Source organism: Monodon monoceros, unplaced genomic scaffold (genome assembly GCF_005190385.1).
Source record: "Monodon monoceros isolate NGI ecotype Baffin Bay Population unplaced genomic scaffold, NGI_Narwhal_1 Super_Scaffold_3, whole genome shotgun sequence".
NCBI lineage: Eukaryota > Metazoa > Chordata > Mammalia > Artiodactyla > Monodontidae > Monodon > Monodon monoceros.
This window is the reverse complement of record NW_021703780.1, coordinates 15092495-15115645: the sequence shown is the minus strand read 5'-3', so window position 1 is coordinate 15115645 and position 23151 is coordinate 15092495. Positions and strand designations below refer to the sequence as shown.

At 38.9% G+C, this 23151-nt stretch overlaps 1 protein-coding gene across 2 annotated transcripts in view; it reads right to left on the bottom strand.

Moving 5' to 3' along the window:
- Window positions 1-10707, bottom strand: part of RNF144B (ring finger protein 144B) — an 83443-nt gene extending 72736 nt beyond the window's left edge. For both annotated transcript variants that reach the window (XR_003796605.1, XM_029242122.1), the window contains exon 1: window positions 10458-10707. The gene's annotated coding sequence lies outside the window, so the exon portion shown is untranslated. The remainder of the gene's footprint in view (window positions 1-10457) is intronic.
- Between the last annotated feature and the right edge of the window lie 12444 nt (window positions 10708-23151).

Genomic DNA, 23151 nt, shown 5'->3' with positions numbered 1-23151 from the left:
GAAAGAGAGAAAGAGAGAGAGGTGAATTCCATGACTACGGCTATCATAAGATCACTGAAGAATAAAATTTGTCTCTACACATAGCATGACTATAGGAAAGGATATTTCTACACCAAAAAATAAAAATTATAACCGAAGCCCTTCCACTAGATTGTTTTTATTCAGAATATCTTTAAAAGAGGTAAGATAATTGTGAAAATAATTTCCCTACATATACATAGTTTATATCACATCAAGAAATTTCATGTTCTGATTAAATAAAAGCAAAATCCTTAAGTTCTTACTATTTTAACAGAGTATGGCCAATTCTAATAAATTTGGCCATAGAAATAATTGTATCCTCTCCCCCCAGAAGAACCAGACTCTCTTCCTCCCAATTTTTGGGCAAAAGAAATTATTTTACATATTCAGCATTTGTTATACAGCCCCACAGCGACTTAAGTCTCCATATATTAGTACAAAAGTACTAAAATATGGGAGAAAAAAACAGATTAGATTAGAAAGAAAAATATCTATGAGATCTAACTGCACTAACTTTCTTAGTGGCACATCAGAAAGAGTCAACAGTTTCTAACTCTAGTGCCCTGAAGTGTTTATGGTTTATCACCTACTCCTTAAGTAGTAGTAAAAGACTTGATCAAAAATAAATTAAATAGGAAGCTAACCAATGACTGGCTTCCAATATGATAGATATTTCTCGGGAAAAGACCAATATGGTTCAAGACACAGTATTCTTATTCAATTAACTATTGACGATCTATCATCCAATAGCAAATTAAATTCAAATCAACCTGCACATCAAATCCAGGATTTTAAAGTTAAAAAAAAAAAAAAATCCCTTTAGGGTCAATTAGGGGTAAAAGTGAATGATTTTACTTCTCCCCTGTTCCCAGTTTATACTTAACACAACTATCGCCTGTTTTCTTCTCCAAGACTCCCCTGTTGATAACATACATCATCTTATCGAAAACGTCTTTTCATCTCTATTTTCCCAACACTGCTCATACAACATATTCTGAGTTATTTTCCCCCTCAAAAAAAGAAATCCCAAGTCACACATGAAGAAGAAATGTAGCCAGTAAATGCTTCCTGTGTAGGGAAGATGGGAAATGACACAGGCCAGAAACATCCCACACCACAAATGTCAATTACACTAACAGCCCATGTGGAGGAAGCTGTTGAGAATAGATAAATCCTGTTGTCCCAGCCTAGGCAAGAGAGAGAGGTGTTCTTCAAGAAAGTCATTTTTTTCTCACAATCTATTTTTCAGAAGGGGACATTTAACAGGCCAACGTACTTGAAAAACAAAGACATAATGGGATACTTCTTAAAAGGTTATCTCTGGGACTTCCCTGGTGGCACCGTGGTTGAGAGTTTGCCTGTCGATGCAGGGACACGGGTTCGTGCCCCGGTCCGGGAAGATCCCACATGCCGCGGAGTGGCTGGGCCCGTGAGCCATGGCCGCTGAGCCTGCGCGTCCGGAGCCTGTGCTCCGCAATGGGAGACGCCACGGCAGTGAGAGGCCTGCGTACCGCAAAAAAAAAAAAAAAAAAAAAAAAAAAAAGGTTATCTCTTTGAAATAGTCTTCTTTTGAAGCCAGGGCGAGAAGTTGTGTGAATCAAGGCCATCTGAAACGTAATCTTGTCCCTTGCAATATACATAAGTTTTTACTCAGTTTGTGAGTTACATGCCTATAGGCTATGAATTCAAAGTTATAAAAATATCTATCACCTCCAAAAGTTTCCTCCTGCCCCCTTTATTTATCATTGTTTTGTGTGCACCTGATTAAGAGCACTTAACATAAGATCTACCCTTGGCAAATTTTTAAGTATACAATACAGTATTGTTAACCACAGGCACCATGCTGTTCCATAGGTGTATACTTACTGCTCAACTCATCAAATTCTATACATTAAATATGTACACTTCTTGGTCTGTCAATCATACCTCAATAAAGTGGCTTAAAATTTATACATATAAATTTAAACTATATATATATATTCTTATAACATAAAAACTTTTTACAAAGCAGAGACCAATTTTGTTTTAAAAAAAATTCCAAGCATTCCAATCAAGGCAGAACTTGTGACTGAGACAGAGGAAAGAAGTCACATATTTCATCTCTTTGAGAGCTGAACAATCCAAAATAATTCTTCAAAAAGAAGTGATTTATCTTTCTGTCTACCAGAACCCCAGTTCCCCAAAGTGATGGCTTATGAATATTTTTTAAAGCAGTGGAATTTTATAAAAACAAAATCTTAAGCACCCCGCCTTTGGATAAAAGAGATAAGGTAGACTAGCACCAGCTGAAACAATGCTGGGAGACCCCGTCCAGGTACCCTTGACCTTTCCCTTCAGCAGCCTCCCAGGCACCGTCATGGAAGCTGAAGGCTTCACCACGCACAGTTCGAAAACCAGCCCTTTGGTTTTCACTCTGGGCAAAATCAGTAACGAATGTTTTAGAAATAAATGACACACAGTAGCACGTCATAGAAAAAGAGTAACAAACAAGAAATCTGTTCACCATTGATTCATTAGAAATTGAGCCCTTCAAGCAATAGTCTGGGGAATCCCGAAGTCTTCTAAACGAATCTCCCCCGCACTTGAGATGTTTGTGAATGGCTCCAAGGTGTCGTAGTGTTTCTTCATTTATGTCTTATTAAGATTCACTGGTCTCGGGCTTCCCTGGTGGCGCAGTGGTTAAGAATCCACCTGCCAATGTAGGGGACATGGCTTCAAGCCCTGGTCCAGGAAGATCCCACATGCCACGGGGCAACTAAGCCCATGAGCTACAACTACTGATCCCACACTCTAGAGCCCACAAGCCACAACTACTGAAGCCCGCGCGCCTAGAGCCCATGCTCTGCAACAAGAGAAGCCACCACAATGAGAAGCCCGCGCACCGCAACGAAGAGTAGCCCCTGCTCGCCGCAACTAGAGAAAGCTCGCATGCAGCAACGGAGACCCAACACAGCCATAAATAAATAAATAAATAATAAATTCTTAAAAAAAAAAAATTCATTCCTCTCTACAACATGAAACCACCACTGGCAGAACTATCCCCCCGCCCAAACTACTAAACTAAATGGCAGGAAGCATAGAGGGGTGGCCAGAAGATGACCAACCACACACTCGCAGTTCCTCCTGACCTGCTCACGGAACCAACATCCTCGTAGGTACACTGACAATACACACACTCCCCTCCAGGTTTCCAGAAAAGTCTTCCTTCCAGAGAGCCAGTAACTCACTCTTACTGGCTTGCTCAACTTGTTTTGCCTCACACTTCACATTTTACCTAAAATAAGAAAGTGACTTGAATATTCCATCCTCCTGCTTGATTTAAAATGGTAACAATTATAATTACTTTTACAGCTATTACAAGTGCGACTGAGCCTCTTTTTGGATGTCAAGAACCCAATGAGAAAAGAATTTTGGTAGCGAATGTAAGAGCCATGTTGGAAAGAAGAAAAACGTGACAAGCTAACTTCAAGTTCAAATGTTCTAAAGTTGGTGGCAGGGTTGAGGGTGGAGTGGTGAGGGCAGGCTTCACCCAGATTGTAGAAGTCTCACTTGCTTAACTATAAGTAACCACATAAGAGGACAGATTGGCTGGGGCATGCAAGGAAGGAAAGCCACTCTAAAACATCTGATTTTGCACTAAATTACCAGGAAAGGGGAATCAGCAGTTCTGCCTACTCTGAGTGTCTCTTACCCTACAAAGTATTCATTATATGAGAAGCAACCACCTTCTGATAGGAAAGAACAGGACACTTTTTCCCTCTTGTGTTTTCATTAGAATTGCCAAAGAAAGGAATACTTCAGAAACGGTGCTGGAAAGCTCAGGATGTATAAGGAATTTTCATATTCTGCTGGCGGCCTGAAAAAGCAATCTGCTCCAAAAACGCAGTGGGTGAGAGAGCCAACCTTCAAAGTATTTTTAACTAATGTAGTTTATATCCGTTTCACTACCCAAAATCATAGCTGTTATTCCACTGCACAAAGATAACATGATTGGAGAGGATAATGTTTTACTAGGATACTTGTCTAGTTATTTAGGAATTTTTACACCATCTGTAAAAACTTTAAGATTTAGATAAATTGGTAAAGCACAATTAAAGGGAATAAGAGAAAAAGAAAGTTAATACAATGAAACAGCTGGATGTTACTTATGTAATAGAAATATTAATTTATGTAAAAAACCAGTTGATCTGTGGTGAGGGGTCTTAATTCCAGGCCATGATATGAAAGTCGAAGAGTTACTCAAGAACAAGGGACAAAACAGAAGAGACACATGAATGTTCTCAAAATGTTTACATGCCCCTGCAAGACACTGAGTCATCCCTGCAAAGTATTCATAAAAGGTATGAATGCTTCACAGTGACAGGGAGCTAACAAAGGGAAGCATTTTCAGGAAGGGTAGGTAGTGGGGAAGGTAGGGCTGAAGTGCTGCCTGTATAATGGAGAGAGATTCTCAGGAAGCAGAGCAGAGATACTCTAGCAGAGCAGAAAGAAACAGTAATCCAAAGGTCCCACCTCTGCCTTGTTAGGAAAGCCCTCCCAATATCAACTAAGACTGACATGTTAGGCAACCAGCTCAACACAATTCAAAAATTAATATTTTGTTGACCTTGGCATTTCTACCCAATGCAATGATTTATTTCACTGCTGGTTCACGTTCTTGACCAAAGCTATTAGTGACTCAAATGGTACTGACTGAACCTAATAAAGTGCTGACCATCATCAGCCATTAGCCACTTGCTGAAATTCTACCCTAATACAGTTTGGAATGGAAGGTAGACCAGCTGGCTGGTAGAGTACCAAGGGCTATGGACATTGGTGGTAAGTGAGGCAAGGGCTTATGCACACCTCCATACTGGCCAGTGTTGTGGTTCTGCTCCCTTACTACATCTTTGACCCACTCTCTGGCCATTCATCTGGCCACTCAGGGACTAGATGAACCAGTGCACAACCAGTAATATCAGAAAAACAGTTCTAATACATGCCTTGAGAGGGCAAGAACAAATGGGAACACAGGCAGCCTCACTAGTAATCACAGAAATGGAATTACTCAAGTATATTTTATGTCTATTTAATTGCTTTGTAAAAGAATGAGTAGATGCATGGCATCACACATAAGATACTTCATCATTATGTGAAAACAGTGAAACACATTAGAAACTATTTTCTAGTACAGTCGTCCCTAGATATCCATGGGGGATTGGTTTCAGGACCCCTGGCAGATACCGAAATCCTCAGATGCTCAAATTCCTTTTATAAAATGGCCTAATACAGTTGGCCCTCCGCACCCGCGGCTTCTGCATCCACAGGTTTCACCAACCACAATGTAGGACCCACCAATATGAAGGGCTGACTGTAAAAACAAACCCAAGGAATGCTTAATTCTTAGCAATAATGGAGGTAAATATTCACCTACTCAGGCTTTGTGAGGTGGTAGCATTGCTGCAAAACACTGTTTATCACTGTGATAGAAAAGGGAACTTCGGTTTTCTTCCCCACTGTTTCACAGCTTCATTCAGGGGAAATCAAGAGATGAAAAAATATTCAGTCTAAAATTCTTTTAGTTTTAACATCTTCATCTCAACAGGTTCCAGGATGTCAATAAGATTATAACTCTGTAACCTGGAGACCCGGTTTCTTCTAAAAATGGAACTGATATGCAAATATATCGCTACTAATTTTTTTGTGGGTCAAAAGGACAGACACTCCCTTAGGAGGGGAATCTTAAATATTACCAAAAACTGTTTTCAAGGCAGTCTCTTTGCTATTTGAAATTATGTAATGAATAAAGCCCATTATTTTAATAAGATCTATTTTTTCTAGCTTTATTGAGATATAATTAATACAAAAAATTGTATAAGTTTAATGTATACAATGTAATGATTTGATATAGATATATTTTGTGAAATGATTACCATAAGGTTAGTTAACACTTCCATCACCTCAGTTACCATTTTTTTAAGATGAGAATAATCATATCTAATTTTTATATTTTTTCCTACAAAATACATAGGAGAAATATATGAAAAGACACATGAGATCACGACCAACAAAGTACATGATATTGTGATAAGCTAACTCTAAACCTTACAGAGTACAGGGCATCTGGGATGTCAAGTTTTAACATTTACAAAACTCCTATCCTAAAAAGCGCATTTCTTTTTTCTTGCCTTCTTTCTGTATTCTCATTACCACTGCGAGGTAAGGCCCAGGAGGCGGAAAACCATTCCCAGCTTTCCTAACAATAAAAACTTATCAAAGAAGGTAGGAGTGAATATGAGAATAACAGCTCAATGATATTTTGGGCATTGTAATTTTATATTCATCATTGTAGGTCCCTCCTCAACACCAACGCTGTGCCCTGCCCGCCTCTTATTTAATCAGTGGGTCCCTTGCCTCCCACAATTATTCATACAGCCCTGCTGAATAATTGCCTTCCCCCTGCCTGGCATAACAACAAAGCTCAGAGGCAGGAAGGAACGCCACTTACAGGCAGGTCAGACAATGATGTAATTAACAGATCAAGGAGAAGTGTTATTTCAGAAAGCCCCATTGAGCAAGAGACAGGCTGAGCTCCTGGGTTATGACACTACCAAGAAACTACAGTGCCTAAAGAACGAATATCTAAACCAAAATGTTTTCTCCAAATGAATAAAAGCATGTGTAAATATTACCCTCTCCTGTGAAAGTTAAAAGTTGTATACAGACATTTTATAGACACGAATTTAAAACCAGTGTGGGAAAAGAACTCCTCCATCCCACACCAAGCAAGGTGCAGGGCGTGTATTTTTGTACATCTTTGCCAAATGAGTTTCTCAAGGAATCAAATACAGAAAAATGCAAAACGCAGAAAATAAGGTCAACCCACAAAGAATTGAATTCCATACGTTAGGTGCTATGGATGTAAAGGTGATTAAACATAGTCCCCACTTATAAAGCATAAACTGGTTGAGGAGGTTGTCAACAGACAGGTTCATATAATCATACACAGGACAATTTGTGGGTTTATAGCTTCAGCCACAAGTCCAACAAAAAAGAGAAATGAGATAGTCTTGTTCTATCTTCCCAAGAAAGACAAAGAACCAGTTGACTTAAGGTCTGAGACTCAAACTCATGACTGCAGAGGAATTAGAAACCACTGAGACATAGCTTTCAAAGCATGTTCTTTTTTTTTTTTGCGGTACGCGGGCCTCTCACCGTTGTGGCCCCTCCCGCTGCGGAGCACAGGCTCCGGACGCGCAGGCTCAGCGACCATGGCTCACGGGTCCAGCCGCTCCGCGGCACGCGGGATCCTCCCGGACCGGGGCACAAACCTATGTCCCCTGCATCGGCAGGCGGACTCCCAACCACTGCGCCACCAGGGAAGCCCCCCAAAGCATGTTCTTTAATAGATACCACAAGCCATGTGATCAGAAGTATCCCCAGCTATGAATAAGAGAAGTGTATTTCACTTATATTGTTGTGTTTTCAATTCAAGCAAGGGAGCCAATCACAGATGAGAAGTTTCTCATTTCATGTTGCGAAAGCATTGATCACTTTCACTCTCTTTAATGTACAGTTTTCCATTTTTTAATAACTACTAAGGTATAATGCATTGGGTTTAGGAGTATTCATCCACCAAGTAAATAGCAAATGCCAATGTTAATAAAAATAAAATGTTAGTGCAAGACCTCCCACATATGCCTAAAGGTGAAAAAACAAATTTAAAATTAAAATAATGAAATAAATTAACTTAGGTGCTCTTATGCCTCTTTAAATTACTTAACACTCAGGTGACATCACGGAAACATTATCAAAAAAAAAAAAAAGCCCAAAAAACAAAAACATAATTAAAAGGACAAACATCAAAGTATTTTTCATTCTCAGGTAAAACAACATGAATTAAAATTACTATTCTAGTCCAAAGTCACTTTCACTTCCAAGCTTATTCAAATTCTTTGAAGGCAGAGGCTACATCTTATACATCTTTATATACTCAGCCTCTAATCACTCAATACCACAGTAGATAACTTCTCTAATGTACATGGAGGAGAAGAAATACTCAGGGCCTGATTCTCATCTGGATTTGTTTCCAGCAATTCAAAAGCTGAAAATATTGATAATTTGTTATAGCTAAGGCACTTCAATAAATTAAGGCAGGCATCCCTGAAAAAAAGTCTAAGTACTCAAGAGCAGTGGCTGCAGATACCAGCTCCCCAAAGCTCAGCTTGGCCCAATTCCCGTCTCCGAAACAATCAGTTGCACAAAGTAGGTTTAGTCCCCAAACTGTCTGGACTTTGTTCCTCCACCAACATCTGGGTTCAACATGATTCCTGACCTCTACCTCAAACTAGAGATTTCAAACACTAAGAACCTCACTCAACAGGAAAGTAATACCATAAGTCAAGGCCAGGGGAAACACAGAAGCCAGGACCAGCAGAAACAGTACAGAGAAATGACTCTGATGTCCTTAAAAATGTTCCTAAACGTCTAAAATATTGAAACAACTTTTCAAAAAGGAAAACTTAATATAAATTTCTCAGATTAAAATATTTGTATCATTCAAGAGAAAGACAGTTTCCAGAAAGCTAAATGGTCTTACCATTTAAATAAAATGAGCTTTTCTCTTTCTGATAGCGCATACTTTCCCCTCTGCTGTAGGGTTTGGCTCTGAAAACCTGGATCATAATCTGGGAGACCCAAAAACTAATTATTAGGTTTAAAAAAAGACATGTCTTAAACTGACCTAGTTTGGAAGCCTGGATGCCTTTAAATTGCCAATGAACTGAAACCATTCATGAGAATGGGGCTTTTGAATGCTGAGAATGTTCTTTGGGGCTCAGCACAAAGATATTTGGCACAGATGACTGTAAATATTTGTAAAACTCTGGGTAAATGGACAGTGTTTGACCACACTCCGAACTCACATCCAGCACAGTACTGTAGAAGCAAGTTATCTAGGGTGATTGGTTTGGGGGTGGGGCGGGGAGGGGGTGGCTGTTGGTTGAGGGTTTTTTTTCCTGTTTGTTTTAAATAAAAAGCCAAGCAATTCAATTCTGCTACTGGACATCTTTTTACATTTTCTATACCTTGAGTTTGTTTACTCATCAAGACAGTTCGAATTTATTTTCTTTCCCACTTTCCTAACTTTATGCGCAGCACAAAGAATAAAATCCCAGTCACAGGTGTGCAAAAGGGAAGACAGGAGTTTTATGAAAATGTGGCCTTGGACTTCCTAATACAATTCTCTCCTCGTGGCCTTGTGGATCTGCTATAGATGTCTTTCTTTTTCTCGCTCTCTCTCCTCTTCAAGATAGCTTCAGAAATACTGAAGGGACTGTTACCCATGAAAAGGACTAGGGTCGAAAAGGGAGGACAGAGTAAGGAGGAGGGACCAGCAGAGGAATTAGATGTGAAAGGGACTGGGGACCAAGAGGCTCATCTCAGTGAAAGCTACAGCAGCCAGATACTTTAATTAGCCAGCAACTCAGTGAAGACTGGTTGGGTTCCTTTTGCCTCTTACCCACACCCTAAAAACTGAGTCATCTCAAACTTCATTTATTTTGCTTCTGGGACTAGATTCCCGCAATCGGCTGCTTCAGAAACATTAGATACATTGTTCTTTAATTCATACCTGGCAACGTTCAAATAAACCTCCAGAAATGCCAATTCAGAAGAACACTGCTAGTCCTATTGTGAGCCCCAGCTAATGTTTTGAAAAGATATGTGCTGCAGACAGAAATAAGAAAGTGAGACTGTAGTGCAAGCGTGAAGACAGAGAACATTTTTCCAGAAAGGGGAAATCATTTCTGAGAAATCCAAATGTGAGAAGTATATGCTTCAGGAGCAGACTTACAGCAGAATCCCTGAAACTAGTAAGAAAAACAAAAGGTACCCTGGAAGGGGTAAGCTAAAGATACCTTTAGTCTGCTGATACAGGAATTGGTTTCATTTTAACTTAAACTTGAGAACAGCAATATAAGATCAGAGTTTCACCCTGTTTTATCAGCAGTTACACGACAAAATAAACAGCATAATATATGACCAAGATCCCACAGATAATAAAATATCTTATCCATATCTAGGTATGTCAACGTATTGCTGTGCATTTCCAAATAGCAGAAGGCAAACATCTGAGATTATGCCAAGTTTGGTCTCCGCTGAAGACACTGCGAGGTTTGATCTAATCTGGAATTTTGCAATACATTCTGAAGAGACTGTTTTATTAGAAATTAAACTCGTTTCTTTTTACCTTTACAAAGGTATCTATTTTTTAAAGTTACCAGGTGTTTCAGGCATTCAGAACGAATTCAGTTCTGTACCTTTTCAGCACTGGAGGCAGAAAATAAAGCTAAAAACCATGGTATCAGAGACAGTCTCCCGTCCTTTTTTCTTTTCTTAGTCCAACCCCACTGCTGTCTTGCAATGCCTGCAGCGTTTAAAAAGCTCGCTAAACCTACCTGGCAGGAGAGCTACGTTCCTCCCGGCCGCCGGGCTTCTCAGCAGACTCCCTCGCGCTCACCGCCGGCCGGGGCTGCTCGCACCCCGGGGAGGAGGAGTTGTTCCATTCTCTCCCTCTGCCGCTGACAGCGTCGCGCTCTGCAGGACTGCACCAGGGCTCGGGCTCCCAGACTTACTGGGCCGGAGGAGGAGTACCTGTAACCACCTCCTGCCTCGGGGCACAGCTGCGATGCCCGGGAACCTTGCAGAGCGTGGGGCGCCGCACGCCAGCAGCAGCCCCAGGAGCCGCGCGTTTATTTATACAGGAAGCTCAGGCGCGGCACTTCCTACTTCCCATCTGGGTCGCTCTTCAACTGCAGGTGATGGTCTTAACCCTGTCTGAACCCGGCTGCCAGTGCGCCCGAGCAGTCCCGCCCTCCTGCACTCGCTCCACTTAGCAGGACCTCTCTCTTGTCCTTCTTGGACGGCTGCTGCAGAAATGCCAAGCAGGGTAGCCAGCAGCAGCCCCTAGTGTTCTTCCGTCTGCCCAGACAGGGGCACTTCACCTACTGGCTCTCAGAACTTGACGCTTCTCTGCACGCGTCCTCCCAGGACGCCCGTCTCCCTCCTTCCCAGCTCTTTAAGCCTCTCGTTTCTACTTATAACAACCCAGACCTGCCTTCCCACCTTGCCGGAAAACTGTTTCTGTAGCAACACTTCCCATGCATGTTTCATCCAAAACACATGTACTTGATTTGTCCTTTTGCATCTAATGATAAAATTAGATCGCAGGCAAATCAAATCAGGACAGTCTCAGTTTACCTCATATAATACAGGCACACTTTTATGAAACAATGATTTTGCTGGAAGTGCTTTGTCAACAAATTATGTGGGGAACTGCTCAGTAACCTAACAGGTTGTACTCCAGCTAAAGAAAATGTAACAAAGTAATTCAGAAGCTGTGGGGTACTAGGATGCGCCTTCCTCACTCCAAAACCTCAGACACTTGGTCTGTGTGATGTTTATAACACATTACATACCTACTCACTCCCTACATCCGCCAAAGGTCACAATCACAGTCCCAACTCCGTTGAACATTCCCATTTACAAACGTGGCTCTTCCGATCGGGAATCTTTCTGTGCTCACTCTGCACCCTCACTCTGCTTTTGCAACCACAGTCAGGAATGTGCTGCCTAAAAGGAAGGGACTCACAGCCCTTTGTGGAAGGAATCTGAGCATGCCAGTGAAGTATCAGCAGTAGGCACAGTGCCACAGGACACAAGCAAACTGCTTCTTGGCTCTCCACGTTGAAGAAAACCTCGAGGTCAAAGCCAAGTGCCGAAGCACACAGTGTATCTCTGTGTATGGTGGTAGGACAGGCAGGAGGACCAGTCCACTAGTGGGGGAGGAAGGGAAGGAGGCCGAGGGAGATAAGATGGTAAGAAAACATACAGTGGGGACCCAAAATAATAGAACTGAAGGATATTTGAGCTTGACAAGTCCTTCTAGCTAGTTTAGTCCAGACACCTAACTTTAAAGATGAGGAAACTTATGTCCAGGGAGATTTAAGTGGTCAGCTTGAACCAGACAGGGGCAGAGCTGGAACGACACCTAAAGCTGTGTTAGATGAAAAAGGTATTTGTTAATGAAAACCACCCCACAGATGTCTAACTTCAAATTTAACAGTAGCTTAGGTTCTGGGATAAACAATCTCAAGATATTTTCTTGGTGTAGTGACCATTGTGGATGGACAGGAATCAGGAAAGATAAACAAAGCACGTTCTAAGAGGTTACTTTATTCATTAGTGTCAATACAAAACTTTGGTGCCTTAAACCAAAGTTCAACAGAGTCCACGTTTTCAATTACCATGCAATGAAGTTATAATCTCTTGTCAACAGGATAAGGGAAGAAGCTATTGCTAATATGAATGAAAACATGGGTTAAGCAATAATCATGCTGCCTGTTGCTGCAAATGGCAGATGGGAAGAAAAATATATTGTATAATTAAATAATATCAGCACTGATTATTTTCAAGTTTATAAAATCTGCATGCAAATTTTTTTTTTTTTTTTTTTGCGGTAAATGGGCCTCTCACTGTTGTGGCCTCTCCCGTTGCAGAGCACAGGCTCCAGACGCGCAGGCTCAGCGGCCATGGCTCACGGGCCCAGCCGCTCTGCGGCATGTGGGATCTTCCCAGACCGGGGCACAAACCCGTGTCCCCTGCATCGGCAGGCGGACTCTCAACCACTGCGCCACCAGGGAAGCCCTGCATGCAAATTTTCATAGAACTAAATAAACATATAGAACACTATAGTATTACGTGAACAACTCTTTCAGATCTGGAATAAAATACATAAGAAAAAATTTAACCAAGGAGGTGAAAGATCTGTATACTGAAACCATAAGACACCGATGAAAGAAATTCAGGACAGAAATAAGTAGGAAGACATTCCGTGCTCATGGACTGGAAGAATTAATATTGTAAAGATGTCCACCCTACCCAAAGCAATCTACAAATTCAATGCAATCCTATCAAAATTTCAATGGCATTTTTCACAGAAATAGGACAAACAATCCCAAAATTTGTGTGGAACCACAAAAGACCCCAGATAGCCAAAGCAATCTTGTGAGAACAAAGCTGGAGGAATCACACTTCCTGATTTCAAACTATATTACAAAGCTATGGTAATCAAAACTCTTTCAGATCTGCCTAACAAATCCACAGTGTGCATCATCCTCTCAAGCATGTATTGATCTCCTCCCAGACAAGCTGCTTGATGTTAGGAAGACAGACATAAGTTGGACACAGTCCCTGTCCTCAAAGAGCTCTCAGTCCAGGGAAGGAGTCAGACAAGCAAATCAATTATCAGGATACTATGGTGTGTATGTATGTGATACAACAGACTGAAACATGATGTGCTTTGGGAGCACAGAGAAGAATTTAACTAAAGGAAAGGGGCTGGTAAAAAGAATCAAGGAAGGCCTTCCCTGAGAAAGTGACTTAAAGCTGATACTTCAAGGAGCCAAGTGGGGAAGGTGGAAAAAGGTGAACCAGTCAGAGGCAAGAGCCACTGCAAATGCCTACAGATGTCAGACTTTAGGTGACACTTTTCATAATTCAGACAGAGCAGATGCATTCAGAAGTAAAGAATGAGGGCTTGAACTAACATAGTGGCAACTGGCATGAAAAGGAAATGAACAAATGGAGAGAGAGCTCAGAAACAGAATTAATGGGACCTGATACCTGATTGGATGTAGGGAATGAGGGAGAAAGAAGAGCCCAGGTTGCTGGTACCACTAATTGAGAGTGAGAATAAAGGAGGAGCAGCATAAGGAAAATGATTCCATTAAATCCTGCAGAATCTGAGGTGTCTCTGGGACATATAGAAGACTTGTCTAGTAGGCTGTCAACAGAGAGAGATCTGGAGTAGAGGGTCTTTTAGGAATTACCACCATTTAGGTGGTGACCACGGATGAGATTACCAAGAGCTGAGGTCACCCACAAAAGGTTGCAAGCTGTAGAGGGACAAAGGGGCTTTCGACCCATACACACTCTATCACCCACCAATTATTACGTAACCTTAAACAAGTTATTTAACATACCCAAAACTCAGTTTGCTCATGCATAAAATAGGAATGATGATATCCATCTCATAGGTTGTTGTGAGGCTCAATGAGAGGTTTGTGAAGTAGCTAGCACAGTGTCTGATGGCACTACATGAGTTGTGAAGGTAGGGCAGTGAATGTCACCTCCTAGAATTGTGTGGTACACAACCTGCTCAGCTGTACAGCATGGCCCTGGCCTGATACACAAAAGAAACTCAATCAGCATTGTTCACCTTAGAAGGAAGGGAAAAGGAGAGAAAAAAAGAAAAGAAAGGGATCAGAAAAGAGAGCCCAAAGGAACGCCAGTATTTATTTAAAATGTAGGTAGAAGAGGAGCCCTCATATAAGCCTAAGAAGGAACTGCTTCTCTCAGACTACAAAAGTAGATGTAACATTTGATATCTCAGACTGAGAAGTAAAATCCAGTCACCTCAATCTATAAAAATATTTTTTTATCTTTCTGAGCAATGATAGACATAATATAATAAATTGTTCACCAGAGATTGCAGTCATATTGACTTTCATCACAATAGAGAATTTCCTAATCTGAATCACAGACCTTCCTAAAGAAAAGGCAAACAAAATCTTGGCATTAATGGTAAGTAATCCAAACCACAGGAATTGTATTAACTTGTAACATACCTAAAGTCATGTAAAAGCAAGACCAAGATGAATCTAACACATACTTATATAGCCAAAATGCAAATATAGAAATATAATGACTAGATTACTAGATATGCATGTGTAAGATACTTATGTAATATATGCCATATTATATAAAATGTAACATGTAACAGATTATATATATATATATAACATACATTGTAGTCCTACGTAAGAAGGAAATCAACAATGGAATTTCTTTTTGGAGAATTACTCTCATTAATTAATATAAAGAAATATCAAGATTCATTCTGATGCCACTGAAATTACTCTTCTCGTCTACCTTAGTATATGTTAGTAACACACACCTTAGACTTGACATCTTAATTACATCCTGCGATAAAACATTAAAAAAATTTTTTTTAATGATTTGTTGAGTTTCAAGAAATCAGATGAAAGAACACAAGTACTGGGAAACCAGCTTCTGCAACAGGTGCAATTCTCTCTCCATGGGAAAAGATTTAAGGCAAAGGTCACGGTATTCTGCCAGTGACAATTTGGTCATTTCTCATTTAGAGCTACCATTTCATTCACATTTTTCTGTTGGATCTAATGGGGCTCATCTTATACATACATTCAACATTTATTGAGGGTATTGAGTATAGAACTAAGACACAATACAAAAATAAGACTAAAAACATCACAAAATAATATAAGAGAAATTATGCCAGAGATTCGTTCAGAGTGGCATGACAATCAAACTACATGGAAAGTCAAAATATGACCCAGAAATGATCACCCAGCTACATCTGACTTGATAATAAGAGTTTTCAAAAAGCTGGAAACATATCATTTTGGTTTATTTCATGCATACAAGAGCATCTCAACATCTCACAGAGCAAGTCAAAACCAGCTGGGACCCAATAAGAAAAACCTGACCAGAATGGTCATCATCAAATGTCTACAAACAATAAATGCTGGAAGGGTGTGGAGAAAAAGGAATCTTTCTACACTGTTGGTGGGAATGTAAATTGGTACAACCACTATGCAGAACAGTATGGAGGTTCCTTAAAAAACTAAAAATAGAACTACCGTATGATCCAGCAATCCCACTCCTGGGCATATATTCAGAGAAAACCATAATTCAAAAAGACACATGCACCCCAATGTTCACTGCAGCACTATTTACAATAGCCAGGACATGGAAGCAACCTAAATGCCCATCGATAGATGAATGGATAAAGAAGATGTGGTACATATATAGAATGGAATAAAAAAAAGAATGAAATAATGCCATTTGCAGCAACATGGATGCACCTAGAGATTATCATACTGAGTAAGTCAGACAGAGAAATAGATATCATATGATATCATTTATATGTGGTGGAATCTAAAAAAGATGATGCACGTGAAGTTATTTACAAAACAGAAACAGACTCACAGACTTCAAAAACAAATTTATGGTTAACAAAAGGGAAAGGTGGGGGAGAGGGGTTAAATTAGGAGGTTGGGATTAACACATACACACTACTGTATATAAGATAGATAATCAACAAGGACCTACTGTAATAGCACAGGGAACTCTACTCAATATTCTGTAATAACTTATATGGGAAAAGAATCTGAAAAAGAATGGATATATGTATAACTGAAACACTTTGCTGTACACCTGCAACTAACACAACATTGTAAATCAACTATACCCCAATATAAAATAAAAATTAAATTAAAAAAAATTTTTTTAAAGAAAAACCTGACCAGAATAATCTCACACTGCCATTGCCATCATTCCACACAAGAGCCCATCATGACCCGAGGTGAAGGGCTGAACAAGACTCCTAACATCCTACATATAACACCACTAGCAAGCTGGGGTTATGGACTGATGAGAAAATGGGATTCAGCACTCTTGTTCATCACCTAACTCTAGAAAAAAATGACTATGTTAGCCCTGAATTTAAATTCACCACTAGAAAGTCAGATGAAATCATCTTGAGAATCCTTATGTTTGCAAAGTTTACATTAATCCTTCTATTAAAATTACCATCTCCTCCAAATTCTTGCATATCAGACAATCAATGAAAAAATTCCCCAATGTTCCCATAAATCATCAGCCCAGCCAGTGTACCAATTGGTTTGTAGAAAATGAAGGACTCAGTGCTGTGTACCCATATCCTATAGATAAAAGGACTCAGCTGAAATAAAAGTCCAACTATTTCTTGCCTTAAATCATGAGGAACTTCATTCTTGGAATTAAGATTCCAATCTACAAGGATCAAATTACCCATACATGGGAATATTATAAATGTTGAGTTTTCCAGTGGGACTTTATTTTGAAAGGCACCTTAAAAAGTTAAGTCTTCTCTGTGATGTAGTTGGCTGATTCCCTTCTTTTCCTGCCTTCTCCCTTTCCTTCATCTCCTCCCTCTTCCTGAAAAACAGTGAATCATAAAGTCCCCAGTGAAACCAGGAGCCAGAGAGAGCTAACAAATTCTATCATCCGCAAGAGATCAAAGAAACCAAAGTTAAGGGCATGGAAGCGAGGGCTCCGTGAATGCTGGTTGAAGAAATGCACATACCTTGAAAGGCAGGCGTCCTATTCTGAATCCTACACGAGAAAAAAAAAAAAATCCCCTCCTGGGAAAGTCGATTTCCCTTCCATATCTACCACCCTCCACCTAAAATCCTCCATGTAGATATTAACAATTGCAGCAAAAACCAGACTCTGTGCAACAGTGCCTGCATCCCGAACAAAATGAAATCTCATAGAGCCTTCTTACAAATCAGTGTTCCTTTAGTGGATCCTTCTCATTCCCCTTGGCCTCTGGAGAGGAATCATACTCAGATTAAATATACAAAGATCAGTTTAAATAAGCAATGATTGCAGTCATGCTCCACGGTGTTACAAAGCGCCTTTTTCCACAAGTGCCACAATCATTTTAATATATTCCTGACCCACAAAACTATACTTATCTCATGAAAGTCACTGTTGCTAGTTGCACATAGTTAATGATCTCATAAGGCCAGTAATAAAGAAAATAATCTTCTGCCCAGAGTGTCTCTATTCAGATCATGGGTCTTTCCTTCCTCCTCTAACTCAGGTCCCTTTATTCCCCAACCATGGAACTTAACACAGCACTCAAATTACTGATGTGTCTATCTCCCTGAGTAGTCTGTGAGAACAGTGTCATAATATTTTTCCCACTTTCTACTCACATCATGTACCAAAGTTAACAGCCTATGGTGTCTTCTAAACGTTTCCTCTGTGCTCATTTCATCACACTGATGTTTGCTAAACACACACACACACACACACACACACACACACACAAACCATTTATCTTAGCTCTGTTGTCTATTCATAGTCTTCATTTTGCTTTAGGGTAGTTCATGTTTTTCCTGTCTATTTACAAGAGCTCTTTGTAAATTATACACATTAACACTTTGCCTGCAATATAGTTTAAAAATACTTTTTTCCAGACATAGCTGATTTCTATTGATTTATTTTATGTTACTATTTCCAGGAAACGGTTTCGGATGGTATATATTCTGATATACCTTCCTTTTCTCATAGAGCTTCTGGGGTTTCCAGTCTTGATTAAAGAGGTCTCCCAAGGTTTAGATTGTACATGTGGGCTTCCCCAGATTCTTGTGAGATTTTGGGGTTTTTTAATGTCTTTAATCCATTAGGGAATTATCTTTAAATAGTATATGATAATTACTGTTATATTTTAACCAGATAGAGAATTACCTATAAGCAGAACAATTTATTAGGTAACCAGGATTTTCCCACTGAATTGGGCTGCAACATGTATCAAATATTCAGTTTTCCATATTTTGAATGATCTGTTCCTGAATCTATTCTCTTCCAATAATCGATTTGTTGATTCCGAGGCCAAAGGTATTTTGAAGTAGTTCTTCAAAGACACAAAACATTTCTAAAATCTGATTGACAGTGGACGGCAAAAAAGAGAAAACACATACTGTACACTGAAGGATTTTTTTTATCTTCAACATCAGCTTCATCACAAAAATGTTGTAGTTCAACTACTTAGTGAATGTAGAAAAATATTTGTAAAATTTGGCAATGATTTCTATTTCTATTGCAGTTTGCTTGAAAGAAATATTGAGTTATATGTGCAGTTATTTGTGCAAATTTCTCTCCGTGGATTCCTTATTTTAGTAATTCCACTGTATGTATTCTGACATTGTGTGCCACCAAAATCCTTATTTGTATTTTAAAAAATAAATCATTTTCAGTGGCTTCCTGGGGCTGAATGTGAAAGTGTGGATTGGCTGCAAAGAGAGCACCCTTTGCAGTTTGGGGGTGATAGAAGTGTTCTAAAGCTGGATGGTAGTGATGGTTGTACAACTGTATAAATTTGCTAAAAGTCTGGAAAAAGCAAAACTTAAAATGGGTGAAATTTTGGTATATAAAGTCTGCCTCAATAAAGCTGTTTTAAAAATAATTTTATTTTTGATGATAATTTTAAAACAAATTTACAACAGAATTCACAATAATATTAAATATTTAAATTTCATTAGAATAACTATTCTAAAGCTTTACTTTGATTCCATGAATTATATGAAAATAATTAAACCATTCAGGTAAAAAGTTTAACTGAATTTCTATTTGAAGAATCTGATAATATTTATATAAATCTAGCATAATCTGTGAAAATTCCTCTTTTGCTAATGGGGCCAACAGATTAACAGCTATTACTTCACTTTTCTACATGCATAAGAAAACTTAACATTGAAAATGGGTGGAATAGTTTTAGAAGAGTCATTTGATCTAAATGAAAAGCCATGCTTCACAGAATGAAATATAATGACACCTTCTGTGACTGCATGTGTTAAATCATGGTCTCTGGGCAAAGTATTCTTTTTTTTTTTTAACATTTTTATTAGAGTATAATTGTTTTACAATGGTTGGGCAAAGCATTCTTAAAATAATTACAAATTTTTGAAGTAGATATGGATGCTGCTCCAGTAGATGTGTGAATTATACATTCATCACCATCGTTCTTAAGAAACAGAAATTCAGTACTTAATTTTTCATTAAACTTTGTACTTCTTTAGTTCATTTTCTGCCAAAGGGGATTATCCCAAAATAAATGTTAAAGTTTTAAACAATAAAATAAATAGCTATCGATTTGTACCCTACAAAAATGACAAAACTGCTGTACCAGGAGGAGTAAGACTTTCTACACTTCCCACTGACCTCACCAGTGGTCAGCGTGGCAGCTTCCTGCTTTTCACAGGTCACAGTGGGGAGCGTGGCATAACTGGTCTACCAAGTAGCTGACAGGGTTAGCAACATCAAGAACTTCTCCCACCACCATGAAGACTGGAATGAGTTAGTTGTTCTCAGCCACCACTGTAGGAATGCATTTCATTTTCTCAGTAAGTGCTTTGCATGCTGTTCTTCAAAGGGAGGTGTAAGTTAACTTGCACTTGGAGAGAATTAGGGATAAAAACAGGGTTATACTACCATCTTTCACATTTAAGCATGTGTTAAAGTAAAAGCACTCTTTTCAACAGATACATCTCACATGCTATTAGAGGAGACCATGTAGTAAAACCTGATGTTATAAGGTGGAGGCTTACTATCTCATCTTATTTTAGATCATTTTAAGATAATAATACTTCATTAAAAATAAAGTCCAGAACCAATGCCAAATGGGACACAACAACTGGCACAAACTGGGACTTCTATAGTAATTGATCTGTTTGAATTTTCTACATGAGTCAACATTGGTCATTTATGTTTTACTTATAAAATTGTCTATTTCTTCAATATTTTCAAACTTGTTTCTACAGAGTTTTGCACATAGTCTTCATGTATAATTCTTATAATTTTTCCAACTCTCCTGCTTCTGTAGTCGTGTCTGTTTCCTCATTCCTAATGTTGTATGTTTTTGTTTTTCCAGTTTTTTGTCTTTAGCCGTTTTATCTATTTTTTCTCCATTCCATTAATTCCAACTTTTAAAACTTTATCTGTTCCTTTATAAGTTTTCCTTTATAAGTTCTCCTTTGAGTAAAGTTTAGGGTATATGCTATGCCCTAAAGATTTGGGTATTTCCAATTTTTTATTGCTTTCTTTTTCATTCTCTTATCAAAGGTTTATCTGGGAGAGTTTCTTAGTTTCCAAGTGGTTTGGGGGGGGTCATATTTTTACTATTAATTTCTAATTTAATTGGATTATGTTGAGGGAATGTGATCCAAAAAAATACTCTACTTTTTATATTTGTTATAGTTTTGCTTTGTTTTTGCCAAGTAGGTTAATAATTCTATTTCTAGTCATTGGTGTTTGGAAAATTGCACATCGCCAAAGAAATACTCCCTGAAAGGTGATGTGACCAGGTAACCTGCCCTGCTCACCTAAAGGCTAACTCCCAGAAGTAACAACGGCTCATGTTGCAACAAGAATTCTCACTTGCAAATCTGGAACCATTACATCTCTAAGTAGAAAACAAGGCAATTAATTATTTTTAACAGCCAGATGATTATTTCACCTGGGAATTTAATCAAAACAAACCAAAGACATGCAATACTCCTGAATGGTGCCCAGCAAGCACCTGGTTCAAGTTTTCATTTTCCAACCTGGCATCTCAATTCTTCCACAGCATTAGTAGACATTGAATAAGCATCAGGCAAACCTGCTGTCCATCTACAAATCCAAGAGAAACACATTTGTCTTGCATGTCAAGAGTGCCTCAGCATGATTCACTGAAACCTGGAGGTGAAAGGGGCGAGTACTATTTTAAATGCAAGTAACTGCTAAAATATTTAGTCCCACCAAAGCTTTGAAGACTCTGTACTCAAATCAGATCAGCCTTGGTGATCTAAGATGCAGACAATGAGCACATTTAAGAGAGGAAATCTTGTTTAAAAACACCAAGGAAATTCCAAACTCTTACAAAAGAATTAGCAGATATTTCAGCATAGATACACTTGGAGGCAAGGAGTTGTTTTTTTAAAGTTTTTCCTGAAAGTTCATAAAGGTAAAGTGGAAACTCCCTCAGGCCTGGTGTGTTTGAGGAATAAACAGATTATATCCTTGAGCATCTACTGTGTGCCAGGCAAGGTACTTGATACTAAGCATTTTGCATACATTATCTCTTTTAATCTGCACAAAAGTCATGATTACAGAAAATAACCTACATTTATGTGCGTGCATTTTTAAATGGTTAGTAATGGATATATAGGAAAGGCTCATTAAAACATAAATTCGGCTATAAATTTCTCTCATGATATAGTCCATTTAGAATTAAATTAAGACTCCAATATTTTTACCTCTAAGTTGAGAAGAACCCCTTAAAACTTCTAAGATTTCAGTTTGTGATTTCAGCAAACTTTTGTTTCAAACATGGACCGATATGCCCATCCATTTCCTCTGAAATAACTGTTACAAAAAAATTAATTAAATAATAAGTCATCTAATCAAATGACCTCAGGAGATCTAATCCCATCTAGTATTATCCAATTGACCCAGCACATTACAGAGGTAACTCTGGCTAATACCCTAAATAATTTTAATTGGCACAAAATTCAAAGTAACATATAACCTGCCTACCCTTTTAGATTCATCTTCTGCCCTTATCATTTTGCATCTAAATTCCAGCCATACTAAGCTATTTTCAGGCACTCTGAATTTCCCACTCACAAGTTCCTCTGGTCCTTCATTAGCCGAGGCCATTCTTCCCCACCTTTTTCACCGAATGAAGAGCTCCTCATTTCACAAAATGTCACTCACGGTGTATCTTTTCTGGGGCCACCTCCCTCTACCTAACTCCTCCCCCATCCGGTTAGATGGCCTCCTCTGGTCTTCCTCCGTTAGGACAATGCTCTCACACTATTAGAGCACCCATTCCTTTCTTCAGTAAACATTCATTAAGCTCCTATTATCGACCAGGTTCTTTACTAAGTACTGGGACTATAAAAATAAATAAAACATCAGACTTCAAGTGGTGTAGGAAAAGTCAGAGCAGTGCCACAGGATCCAGGAAGGCAGTTTTGTGAGCCCCACCCTGTAGGACAGGAAGAGTTGAATGGGTAGAAGTGTGAGACACTGGGAAAAAGAAATTGCATGAGTAATGGTATAGAGATGGATAACAGATAAGCTTTGTTGATGGCAGAAAAAAATTGCTAGCCAAGGCATTTGATTAAAAAAAAAAAAACTAAAATGACTCACTAATAAAACTTTGTTCAAGCTATTATAAAAGCAAAAGATAATCAGAGAAAGTCAATCCTAACTTTATTCCTAAATGCTGTTAATATCCAGGGCTTTCTTAAACCCAAAGAGGCTTATCAGTGATATGTTAAGACTTTCAACTTTTATCTAAAGACAAAAAAGTTATTATTTTTTCTTTTAGATTCCATATATGTGTGTTAGTATACAGTATTTGTTTTTCTCTTTCTGACTTACTTCACTCTGTATGACAGACTCTAGGTCAATCCACCTCACTACAAATAACTGATTTTCGTTTCTTTTTATGGC